This window comes from Rhinatrema bivittatum, chromosome 2 (genome assembly GCF_901001135.1).
Source record: "Rhinatrema bivittatum chromosome 2, aRhiBiv1.1, whole genome shotgun sequence".
In the NCBI taxonomy this organism is placed as follows: Eukaryota; Metazoa; Chordata; class Amphibia; order Gymnophiona; family Rhinatrematidae; genus Rhinatrema; species Rhinatrema bivittatum.
Window position 1 is genome coordinate 381,222,163 of NC_042616.1, and position 12,268 is coordinate 381,234,430.

General features: G+C 44.1%; 1 protein-coding gene across 1 annotated transcript in view; it reads right to left on the reverse strand.

Moving 5' to 3' along the window:
- The window catches only part of GABBR2 (gamma-aminobutyric acid type B receptor subunit 2), a 2,655,237-nt gene that overhangs the window by 2,563,529 nt on the left and 79,440 nt on the right, over window positions 1-12,268 (reverse strand).

Here is a 12,268-nt window from a genome sequence, read left to right on the forward strand (position 1 = left end):
ATGATTTTAAACACCTCTATCATATCCCCCCTCAGTCGTCTCTTCTCCAAGCTGAAAAGTCCTAACCTCCAGGGCCGGCGGAAGCACTAGGCGAACTAGGCGATCGCCTAGGGCGCTGAGCATTAGGGGGCGCTGAGCCGCTGACGGCCAATGGCCGCCGGTGGACGTCATCCCAATGGCAGATACACACAGCAAGAAGATCGCAGGGCCGTGGTACAGTCGCGTCTAAACATGCTGGTGCTCCTCCTCCTTCCTGCCCGCACGGCCCCGGAAGAAAAATGTTGCCGGAGCCGCGCGGGCAGGAAAGAGGAGGAGCATCAGCCGCGTGCCGGAAGGAGGAGGAGCATCTGCCACGTTCAGAAGAGGATCAGCGCGGCTCGAGAAGACCGGGGCCGCTGCAGAGCCCATCCTGCAGTGGCCCGTGAAGAGGAGGCCCAGAGGTGAGAGAGAGACTGAGGGTTTGTACAGTGTGTATGTGTGCGTGCATGAGATGAGTTGAGAGACTGTGTGTGTGTGTGGGAGTGAAGACCTGAATGTTTGCAGAGACAGCATGGGAGAGCCTTTGTGTGTGTGAGAGACAGCATGTGGTAGTGAGAGCCTGTGCTTGAGCAAGACAGCATGTGGGAGTGAGAGAGAGCCTGTGTGTGTGTGTGTGAGTCAGCATGTGACAGTGAGAGCCCGTGTGTAGGAATGATTGTATGAGAGAGAGCATGTGACAGTGAGAGCCTGTGCTTGAGCAGGACAGCATGTGGGAGTGAGAGAGAGCCTGTGTGTGTGAGTCAGCATGTGACAGTGAGAGCCTGTGTGTAGGAATGATTGTATGAGAGAGAGCATGTGACAGTGAGAACCTGTGCTTGAGCAAGACAGCATGTGGGAGTGAGAGTTAGACAGCATGTGCAAGAGAGAGACTGTGTATAAATGATTGTATGAGGGACAGCATGTGAGAATGAGTGCCTGTGTATGTGAGAGAGAGAAAGCATGTGAGAATGAGAACCTGACCGTGTGTTTGAGGGAAGCAGACAGATGGAGAGAAAATAAATATGTTATAAAAGGAATTGGCAAAAAAGTAAGAAAGGGAAGGTGGAAAAAAAAAAAGCCTGTGACCAACCAATTAGAAAACTAAGATCAGACAGCAAATGTAAAAAGAAATAAATTACTTTTTACTGATTGGAACATGTAATCTTTGGGAATGTGCAAGAGTAGCACTTTCTCTATGCGGATCTCACAATGTACAAGATCAGCATAGAGGAACTGGAAGCCCATGGGGCCTGCACAGAGGAGGCAGCAGAATGGGCTTCAGTGCCAATAGCAGCAATCAGCACCTCCGCAATAGCCATACAGCGGCAGTGACAGTGGCAGCAGAAGAATGAGAGAGGCTCTGAGGTTGCTGGCAAAAGAAAGAGAGGGGGTCTCTGCCTTTAGTGTGTGCATGTGTATGAATGGGAGTCTGCCTGGGGGTGTATGTGTGTGAATGTATGGGTGCCTGCCTGAGGGTGTGTCAGTGCATGAGAATGTATGGGTGTCTTCCTGGGGTTTGTATGTGTGAGAATAGGTGCCTGCCTGTTTGTGGTGTATGGGTGTGTGTGAGAATAAATTGGTGCCTGCCTGGGGGTCTGTGTGTGTGAGAATGAATGTGTGCATGCCTGGGGGATGGGGAGGGAGTGGTGTGAAAATGAATGGGAGCCTGCCTGGGGTTCAGTGTGAGAATGACTAGGAGCTTGCCTGTGTGTGTGTGTGTGAGAACGAGTGGGAGCTTGCCTGGGAGTGTGTGTTTGTGTGTATGTGAGGGAGCCAGTGAGAGTGAGAGCATGAGTGTGTATGAGAAAATCCAGGGGAGTAAAGTTTGTGTGGGGGGGGGAGAGAGTGCCTTAGAGCCTGAGTGTGTCAGTGTCTGTGAGAGCGAGAGGTTATGGTGGGTATAAGAGCATGAATGTGTATGTATGTGACAGTGTATGTGTGAGAGAGAATGGACATGTGAGTATGTGTGAGAGAGAGAGGATAACCTCCTAATCCTCGACAATATCAGGGGTGACTGGAAATCAAGAGCTCCCATGTATGGACAGCAGGGGCTTTTTAAAATCCTTATTAATTTTAATTATTGTGTGTTATTTGATATATGTACTGTTTTGAAATATTTTATTGGTGTTTGGGAAATTGTAAAAAATGTATATGATTTTAATTAATAGAAATTCTATTTATCAGTAGTTTTAAATATTTTATTAGTATGGTTTTACTATTATAACTGATGCTTTGTTTCTTGATTTTATTTGTTTTATGAGGAATGGTTGTTCTGTTTTTCCATTGCTAATACACAGAGTCTGACTTCTTGGGGTTTCCATTCCAGTTTTTGTCTAATTTGTGCTCCTTTATTTTGTATTCTGTATTTGGTTAGGGTCTGTCTCTGCTCTGTGTGTGTGACCATGATGAGAGATTCTGCTAGCATGTAGTGTCTGAATAGGGATCTATAGCAATTGGGTTTGTTTTGTTTCCTCAGTAGGTGGTGTATTGGTATTCTAGGACCCAGTGTAATATTTACCCTTGCTTATTCACAGGTAGGGTTATTGTTGTTTGAGTCCTTGGTGTTATTACTGTTATGTTATGATGGGATTGCAGTATAGATTTTGAGTGTCTTTTTTTTGCGAGGTTTTGTGTTAGTTCACAATGTGTCTGGCAGTGGAAGGGGTGTTGTGCTGCTGTACTGTGAGGGTGACACCAGAATTTGAAAATATCTTTTAGTATGATGAGCTGTAAGGGAAACATCCAAGCTCCATTGTTTGGGGAATTTCAGTGGATGCACAGAGTTACAGAACTGGAGGGCAGGATTTATATTGGACATTCTGTCCTTCCTATAAATTCCAGACTTCACTCTCATAATCCATATAGAATTAGTTGAATGAGGCTATCAAATAATTTTATAGTAGTTTTACTAGAAGTGTGAAACTGGCCAGCTTTTTTAAAATAATGCAGAGGACCCTTTGGACTTTTTTAACAACACTTTTTTTTATAACCAATTTTAAAGCAGGATCCATGCTATAGAGGTGGGTGTGATGAAGAAATGTCATTTTGGGCTCCCCCAACCCAAAACAAATTCTTCTGTCTAGAGAGGCCACTGATTTTCTGTGGCACACAAATGCATTAGCCCTCGGGGTGCTGGAGACCCTTGGTGCGCCACTGGGTGCGAGCCATATGGGGCCGCCAAGTGGTGGCAAAGAGGAGTGGAGATTTGGCGGGCCGCAAGCAGTGCCCAATCTGCTCGCGACCCAGAAAACCCCAGTCAGCGGGCGTGATTGAGAATGAGGTAGGAGTCGGGGCCGAGACCGGGGGGGGGGGGGGGGGGGGGGGCGCAAGGAAGAAGGCTCGCCTAGGGCGCCAAATCCCCTTGCACCGGCCCTGCTAACCTCTTTAGTCTTTCCTCATAGGGGAGTTGTTCCATTCCCCTTATCATTTTGGTAGCCCTTCTCTGTACCTTCTCCATCGCAATTATATCTTTTTTGAGATGCGGCGACCAGAATTGTACACAGTATTCAAGGTGCGGTCTCACCATGGAGCGATACAGAGGCATTATGACATTTTCCGTTTTATTCATCATTCCTTTTCTAATAATTCCCAACATTCTGTTTGCTTTTTTGACTGCCGCAGCACACTGCACCGACGATTTCAATGTGTTATCCACTATGACACCTAGATCTCTTTCTTGGGTTGCGCTCGGGTCAGGAGGAATCCGGGTAAACCCTTTAAAAAAGAGCCGGGTCTAAGTCTCTGCCTTCACGGCTCCGAGCCTTTTTTTTTTAATCGGTTGCGCTCGGGTCAGGAGGAATCCGGGCAAACCCTTTAAAAAAGAGCCGGGTCTAAGTCTCTGCCTGCACGGCTCAGAGCCTTTTTTTTTAATCGGTTGCGCTCGGGTCAGGAGGAATCCGGGTAAACCCTTTAAAAAAGAGCCGGGTCTAAGTCTCTGCCTGCACGGCTCCGAGCCTTTTTTTTTAATCGGTTGCGCTCGGGTCAGGAGGAATCCGGGTAAACCCTTTAAAAAAGAGCCGGGTCTATGTCTCTGCCTGCACGGCTCAGAGCCTTTTTTTTTAATCGGTTGCGTGGGTCAGGAGGAATCCGGGTAAACCCTTTAAAAGAGTAAAGAGAGCATACGCGGTCGGCAGTAGCAAGAAAAAGATCGCGTTTAAACGCTCCACTTCTGCACGTGCTGATGCTCCTCCTCCTTCCTGCCTGTGCGTCACCGGAAGTAAACTTTACCGGAGTCGCGTGGGCAGGAAGGAGGGGAACCATCAGCGTGTGCAGAAGTGGAGCAGCACTTGCGTTTACGGACCGCCGTGAATCTCAAGTCGCAGCGGCCCGAGAAGAAGAAGAGGTCCGGTAGCAGGGCCACTGCAGAGCCCATCCTGCGGCGACCCGCAAAGAGGAGGCCTAGAGGTGAGTGAGAGCCTGTGCTTGAGACTGAGTGTATGTGACAGTGAGAGTCAGTGTGTGTGTGTGAGAGAGAGAAATGCATGTGAGAATGAGAACCTGTGTGTTTGAGGGAAGAAGATGGAGAGAAAAGAAACAGAAAAAAAGACAATATAAAAGGAGTGGCAGCAGAATTCATATATAAGGCGCACCGGATTATAAGGCGCACTTCCGATTTCTGAGAAAATCGTAGGTTTTTAAGTGCGCCTTATAGTCCGAAAAATACGGTAGTCTTAAATGTGCTACTTGCTAACTTCATGGAATGCCCCCTAGTCCTTCTATTATTCGAAAGTGTAAATAACCGATTCACATCTACTTGTTCAAGACCTCTCATGATCTTAAAGACCTCTATCATATCCCCTCTCAGCCATCTCTTCTCCAAGCTGAACAGCCCTAACCTCTTCAGCCTTTCCTCATAGGGGAACTGTTCCATCCCCTCTATCATTTTGGTTGCCCTTCTCTGTACCTTCTCCATCGCATCTATATCTTTTTTGAAATGCGGCGACCAGAATTGTACACAGTATTCCAGGTGCGGTCCACCATGGAGCGATATAGAGGCATTATGACATTTTCCGTTTTATTCACCATTCCCTTCCTAATAATTCCTAACATTCTGTTTGCTTTTTTGACTGCTGCAGCACACTGAGCTGACGATTTTAAAGTATTATCCACTATGATGCCTATATCTTTTTCCTGGGTGGTAGCTCCTAATATGGAACCTAACATTGTGTAACTACAGCAAGGGTTATTTTTCCCTATATGCAACACCTTGCACTTGTCCACATTAAATTTCATCTGCCATTTGGATGCCCAATCTTCCAGTCTTGCAAGGTCCTCCTGTAATGTATCACAATCCGCTTGTGATTTAACTACTCTGAATAATTTTGTATCATCCACAAATTTGATAACCTCACTCATCGTATTCCTTTCCAGATCATTTATATATATATATTGAAAAGCACCGGTCCAAGTACAAATCCCTGAGGCACTCCACTGTTTACCCTTTTCCACTGAGAAAATTGACCATTTAATCCTACTCTCTGTTTCCTGTCTTTTAACCAGTTTGTAATCCATGAAAGGACATCACCTCCTATCCCACGACATTTTAGTTTTCTTAGAAGCCTCTCATAAGGACTTTGTCAAACGCCTTCTGAAAATCCAAATACACTACTTCTACCAGTTCACCTTTATCCACATGTTTGTTAACCCCTTCAAAAAAATGAAGCAGATTTGTTAGGCAAGACTTCCCTTGGGTAAATCCATGTTCCATTAAACCATGTTTTTCTATAAGCTCTACGATTTTGATCTTGAGAATAGTTTCCACTATTTTTCCCGGAACTGAAGTCAGGCTCACTGGTCTATATTTACCTGGATCGTCCCTGGAGCCTTTTTTAAATATTGGGGTTACATTGGCCCACCCTCCAGTCTTCACGTACAATGGATGATTTTAATGATAGGTTACAAATTTTAACTAATAGATCAGAAATTTCATTTTTTAGTTCCTTCAGTACCCTAGGATGCATACCATCTGGTCCAGGTGATTTGCTACTCTTTAGTTTGTCAATCTGGCCTACTACATCTTCCAGGTTCACAGTGATTTCGTTCAGTTCGTATGACTCATCACCCCTGAAAACCATCTCCGGAACGGGTATCTCCCCAACATCCTCATTAGTAAACACAGAAGCAAAGAATTAATTTAGTCTTTCTACAAAGGCCTTATCTTCCCTAAGAGCCCCTTTAACCCCTCAGTCATCTAATGGTCCAACTGACTCCCTCACAGGTTTCTTGCTTCGGATATATTTTAAAACGTTTTTATTATGAGTTTTTGCCTCTATGGCCAACCAATTCAAATTCTCTTTTCGCCTGTCTTATCAATGTTTTTCACTTAACTTAACTTGACTTTTTTCACTTAAGTTAACAAAAAAAAAAAAAAAAGTTAAATAAATAAATAAATAAATAAATAAATAAATAAATCCTATTTTCTTCAGATGGATCCTTCTTACAATTTCTGAAGGATGTTTTTTTTGGCTAAAATAGCCTCTTTCACCTCACCTTTTAACCATGATGGTAATCGTTTTGCCTTCCTTCCACCTTTCTTAATGTGTGGAATCACCAACTATGATGGCCGGCCTAACCCTTCCCTCCTGGGCAGTAACCCTGGGAGACTTGTCCTCAGTGCGAGAGGACAATACATCACCTGGAGAGCAGATCCTTGCTACAGGATCACTTCCTGCTGCACCAGGGTGATGTTCTCCTACTGGGAGACCTTTCTGATCCAAGGCAGCACTGGGGCTGCCAGACTGGATTTGAGACTTGGCTACTATGTCCCTGAAGGTCTCATCAATGTACTTCTCTGTCTGCCTCAGCTCCTCCAAGTCTGCTACTCTAGCCTCCAGAGATCGGACTCGTTCCCTGAGAGCCAGGAGCTCTTTGCACCTAGTGCACACATACAATCTCTCACCGGCGGGTAAAAAATCATACATGTGACATTCAACGCAAAAGATTGGAAAGCCCCTCTCTTGCTGCTGGACTGCTGCCTTCATCTTAGTTTTATTGAGTTCCTAGTTAAGTTTAGGATACTAAGGGAGTTGGAATGAGAGTACTTTAAATTTACAGGTGAATTTACTAATTAATCAGCTAGTGTCCTACAAGGAGATGATTAAACTTTCAATAAGGGCTGATACAATACTATGATTTAGATAAGACCCTGATTGATTTTTAATCAGAAAGTGTCTTGTGCCTAAAAATCAAGGGTTGAGTGGGTGGGAAAGACAGACACTAGAATTAACTATCTCTGGCTTGCTTATTACCTCAGACACACACAAACTCTAAAGAATATATCCCTTAATTTCACCTTTCACCAAACTTTTATAAGCCCAAAAATTTCTGAAAACTATACTTACCAATCCTCTTTAACCACCTATAACTTAATCTTCACTCAGTTAATGGAAGGGTTTGAGATTCCAGTCCTCCTCTACTGCAAAGGGTGCGGGGCCTCTGGAAGCTGAGGCTGTGGATGTCAATCCCTGGATTGCTTGCGGTGACTTCTGGACTCCTCTCCTGGGGAATGCTGGGAGCTGTATGCAGATGAGCCTTCCGGTCCTCCTCTACTGCCAGTTATCACAGGTAACACCGTAACTCACTTTGATGAATGACCCTGCAAGTTTTATACTGCAGACATCTTTTCTGATTTATCTTTTTTTTTTTGCATTTGATATCATCCAAAACAATGGCTTCTATTTTGTGCGCTGTGCAAACCACCCGTTTGTGAAAAATCTCTTCCTCTGGGATACTACTGCAGCTCTTTGTGCAGTATTGGCACTTCAGATGTGCCATAACGGCATCAGTGCAAGGGTCTGTCAATGGGCAGCATAGCAGACCTGTACAGAAACATTTTTTAGATAAAACCAGTATTTCTGTACCAGGACACTGCATTACCAACTTATGAAAGGAAGATGGAAAATAATGCTACATATCTAGTAAATTGAGACTGAGCAACAATAAACTGTTATTCCTCTTCTTTAGCTTAAAAAGGAATGTGACTTTAAATGAGTAACATTTCAGAATCCTAGTTTAGTGAATGTTTCCTGTGTCGTGCATACTAAAGTGGTTTAGCCATGCCAATGGGCACAGTCAAATGATGGCACATGCAATGAGATGCACTCTGTAAGGCATTTAAACACATTTTTTTGTTTCCTTTAGCCCTGAAAAAAATTCATTTGGAACCAAAATGTCAACTGTCATGTTGATGTTTGACTGAAATGTTTTCCGGTTATTATGGGTGCCTGAAGATTATCTCCTTCTGTAAGATATGCCTTATGATAATACAGTATTTGTTCATCAGAACCCAGTAAAAAATACATCTACCGGTAGTTCACCATTTTCTACTGTTGCAGAAATGATCTTGTGCACAGGCCTGGATTTAACCAGAGGTAAAATATGCAGTTGCCTCTGATGCCAGATTATAAAGGCACTATCTGAACCCCATACCTGTTTATTTTAAAATGTTTCTATTCTGCCTTTCTCAAATAATATTGAAAAAGGCAGATTACAGAAATCACAAAAACATTGAGATAAAACATACAACAATAAAATACAACACATTGGACTTGAAGTCTGGGACAGAACCTCATAACTAAAAATCAATAAAGCAAGTAGAATTCCATATCAGCTGCCAGAAGCAAAGGCACTGGCAAATGAAAATGCTTTCATCTTTTGAAATGATAGCAAGTCGCTCTCCTATATAAGACAGAGTGGGAGGGTATTCCAAAGCTAAGGGCCAGTGAAAGAAAAGGTCTGACTCCGGGGCACTCTCAGTCAAAACTCTTTCAAGAAAAGAATCAAGAGTAATTGTTTATTTGTAGAAAGTAAGGGCCCGTGGTATCACATACAAAGATAATAACCTGTTGAACATATTAGGGCCCACCCAATTTCAATGCTTTAAAAATAAGAATAAAAACCTTAAATTAAAACCTCTCAACTGCAGGAAGGTAGTGCAGTTTTATGAGACTAGGAATAATATGGTCAGGTCTACAGCAGCTGGTTATGAGACAGGCAGCAAAATTTTGAACTACCTGAAGTACTTCAAGATATTCTATGGCTAAGGCATAAATCCAGCATGATTAATACCAGCCCTTAAGTATATTTTGGACAAGTTCCTGGAAGAAAAGTCCATAAACCATTATTAACCAGGCAGGCACAGTTGAAGGAATCTGCTGCCTGAGGTGAGGGATGGATGGCGTTCCCCCACCTCCCAAGGCATGGCACAGGTCAAATCATCAATAGGGCCAGCTGGAGGTCCCCATGGACTCTGGCCCTTTTAGTGATTTGAAAGCTGCAGAAAGGAAAGCCGGATCAAAGTTCCCAGAGGAGTGACAGATAGTGGTGTCAGGGATAATATTAAAGACATACCTCTTCACTATAGTCTTGTGCCCTCTCCTGTTGCCTAACAAACAATACCTTGACTTTTGTCCTCAATTCACCTTTTCTGGAGCCTTTTCTCCTTTCAGGATTTTCCCTTTCCACCCTACCCCTTACATTTTAATTCTCCTTTTGTTACTTGTTTTTATTGTCTGTTTTTATGACATTTTTATTATGTACAATTATTTGTAAACCATTTTGCCCTACCTTTTAGTTGTAAAAGCGGTATATAAACTCTTTTAAATAAATGTATTTATTTATTTGTTTGTTTGTTAATTTCTATGAAGCTAGCAACCCTGCCACACTCCCAGGAACCCTACCACCTGCCTCCCACCTTACTCTAGCATTTCCCCTCTGGAGAAATGAGAAATAGGTAAATGGTGGAGTCTGTGTGTGGTGCACTATCTGCAAGTCAGCACAAAGATATTAGGTACCCTAGGCAAATCTCAGAGCCTTGCACTCCCTCCCTCCCAGCCCTCACCACACACAATTAAAAATTATGCATTTAAAATAACAGATTTTACATGAAAAAGGACATTCATAGTCTTCTTAGAAAAAAAATATCACAACAACATGGACAATATACTATTTTTATATGCACTGCTGTGGTGCCAACTAGAAAACCTTGCCTAAAGATATTTAGAGCCCATATGGGGTTAGGCCTATTTTAAAATGCATCTGATGGGGCTTGACCTTCAGAAAATCCATGAATAAACTGAATTACTGTTACAATATAGTAAACTTCCCATAAAAAAACAGCACTAATGCTAGCACGCAAACAATAATCATCCTTCCTATGAAAAGGCAACTCTGCAAATATCTACAGTACCTAAGCTATGACCCTGATGACAATGATGGCAACTGAGGAGACTTCTGCTGTTCTGATAGGAAAATGTCTGGTAAGAACTCAGAATGATCAGAGTCCATTCTATCCCCTTCCAAATCAGAAGAGGACTTCCCAGGATGAGGAGAATCAAATACCTTATGAAGAGAACTACTTCCACAAGTCTGGAAGCTCTTGAGGAACAGCACACCAGCAGAGCATTCTGAGCTTCCTCAATATGTGGGAAAAATGCTCCATCTTGGATAAGAGAAGTTCTGACGGCCCTTTCTGGTCTCCAGAGCGGAAGGTGGTAAAGAAATTCTTCATCTTCAATAGCTGGGCCCCACGGGATAGGAAACCCTCTGTGCTGGAGTGGTACAGACATCCTTTTCAGAAACCGAAACTGGCTCATCAACACTAAGAGCTGTTTGCTAGGTGATAGAAGAAGTCTGTGCTGTGGCTGTTGTCTTTGCAAAATAGAGGCCAGTTCCAAGGTGCTCCACAACAGTTGTGTCAGAACTTCCCATCCAACGATGTCCTGATTCATGGACAACACCAGTTACACAAGACTACTCGGCTTATGCACTGATGCATAATGCATTCAGATGGACTGAATCAAATCACGGTGAACCTAGAAGATGTGGTAGGCCTGATTGACAAACTGAAGAGTAGTAAATCACCTGGACCGGATGGTATACACCCCAGAGTTCTGAAGGAACTAAAAAATGAAAATTTCAGACTTATTAGTAAAAATTTTGTAACATCATTTAAAATCATCCATTGTACCTGAAGACTGGAGGATAGCAAATGTAACCCCAATATTTAAAAAGGGCTCCAGGGGCGATCCGGGAAACTACAGACCGGTTAGCCTGACTTCAGTGCCAGGAAAAATAGTGGAAAGTGTTCTAAATAGGGATGTGAATCGTTTTTTGACGATTTAAATATCGTCCGATATATTTTAAATCGTCAAAAAATCGTTAGGGCCACGATACAATACCAATTCCCCCGATTTATCGTTAAAAAATCGTAAATCGGGGGAAGGGGGAGGGCAGGAAAACCGGCACACTAAAACCCCCTAAAACCCACCCCCGACCCTTCAAAATGGCCGCCGCAAAATGGCGGCGGCCATAGACAAAAACAATTCGACGGAGGAGGTCGTTCTGGACCCCCGCTGGACTTTTGGCAAGTCTTGTGGGGGTCAGGAGGCCCCCCCAAGCTGGCCAAAAGTTTCCTGGGAGTCCAGCGGGGTTCCGGGAGCGATTTCTCGCCGCGAATCATTTTCGTACGGAAAATGGCGCCGGCAGGAGATCGACTGCAGGAGGTCGTTCAGCGGGGGTTCCGGACCGCTGCTGAACGACCTCCTGCACTCGATCTCCTGCCGGCGCCATTTTTCCGTACGAAAACGATTCGCGGCGAGAAATCGCTCCCGGAACCCCGCTGGACTCCCAGGAAACTTTTGGCCAGCTTGGGGGGGCCTCCTGACCCCCACAAGACTTGCCAAAAGTCCAGCGGGGGTCCGGAACAACCTCCTCCGTCGAATTGTTTTTGTCTATGGCCGCCGCCATTTTGCGGCGGCCATTTTGAAAAATGGCGCCGGCTGAAGACAACACGATTCTATTGAGGGGGCCGTTCCGGACCGCCGCCGTTCTGGACCACCGCCGGATCCCCAGGTAATTTAAAGCATTTGGGGGGGGGTTCGGGAGGGTGGGGGATTTAATTTAAAGGGTCGGGGTGGGTTTTAGGGGGGTTTAGTGTGCCGGCTCACGATTTTAACGATTTTTCACGATAGTTTACACACCCAAACGGCAACAATACGATTCCCTCCCCCTCCCAGCCGAAATCGATCGTTAAGACGACCGAGGACACGATTCACATCTCTAGTTCTAAACATCAAAATCACAGAACATATAGAAAGACATGGTTTAATGGAACAAAGTCAGCATGGTTTTACCCAGGGCAAGTCTTGCCTCACAAATCTGCTTCACTTTTTTGAAGGAGTTAATAAACATGTGGATAAAGGTGAACCGGTAGATATAGTATACTTGGATTTTCAGAAGGCGTTTGACAAAG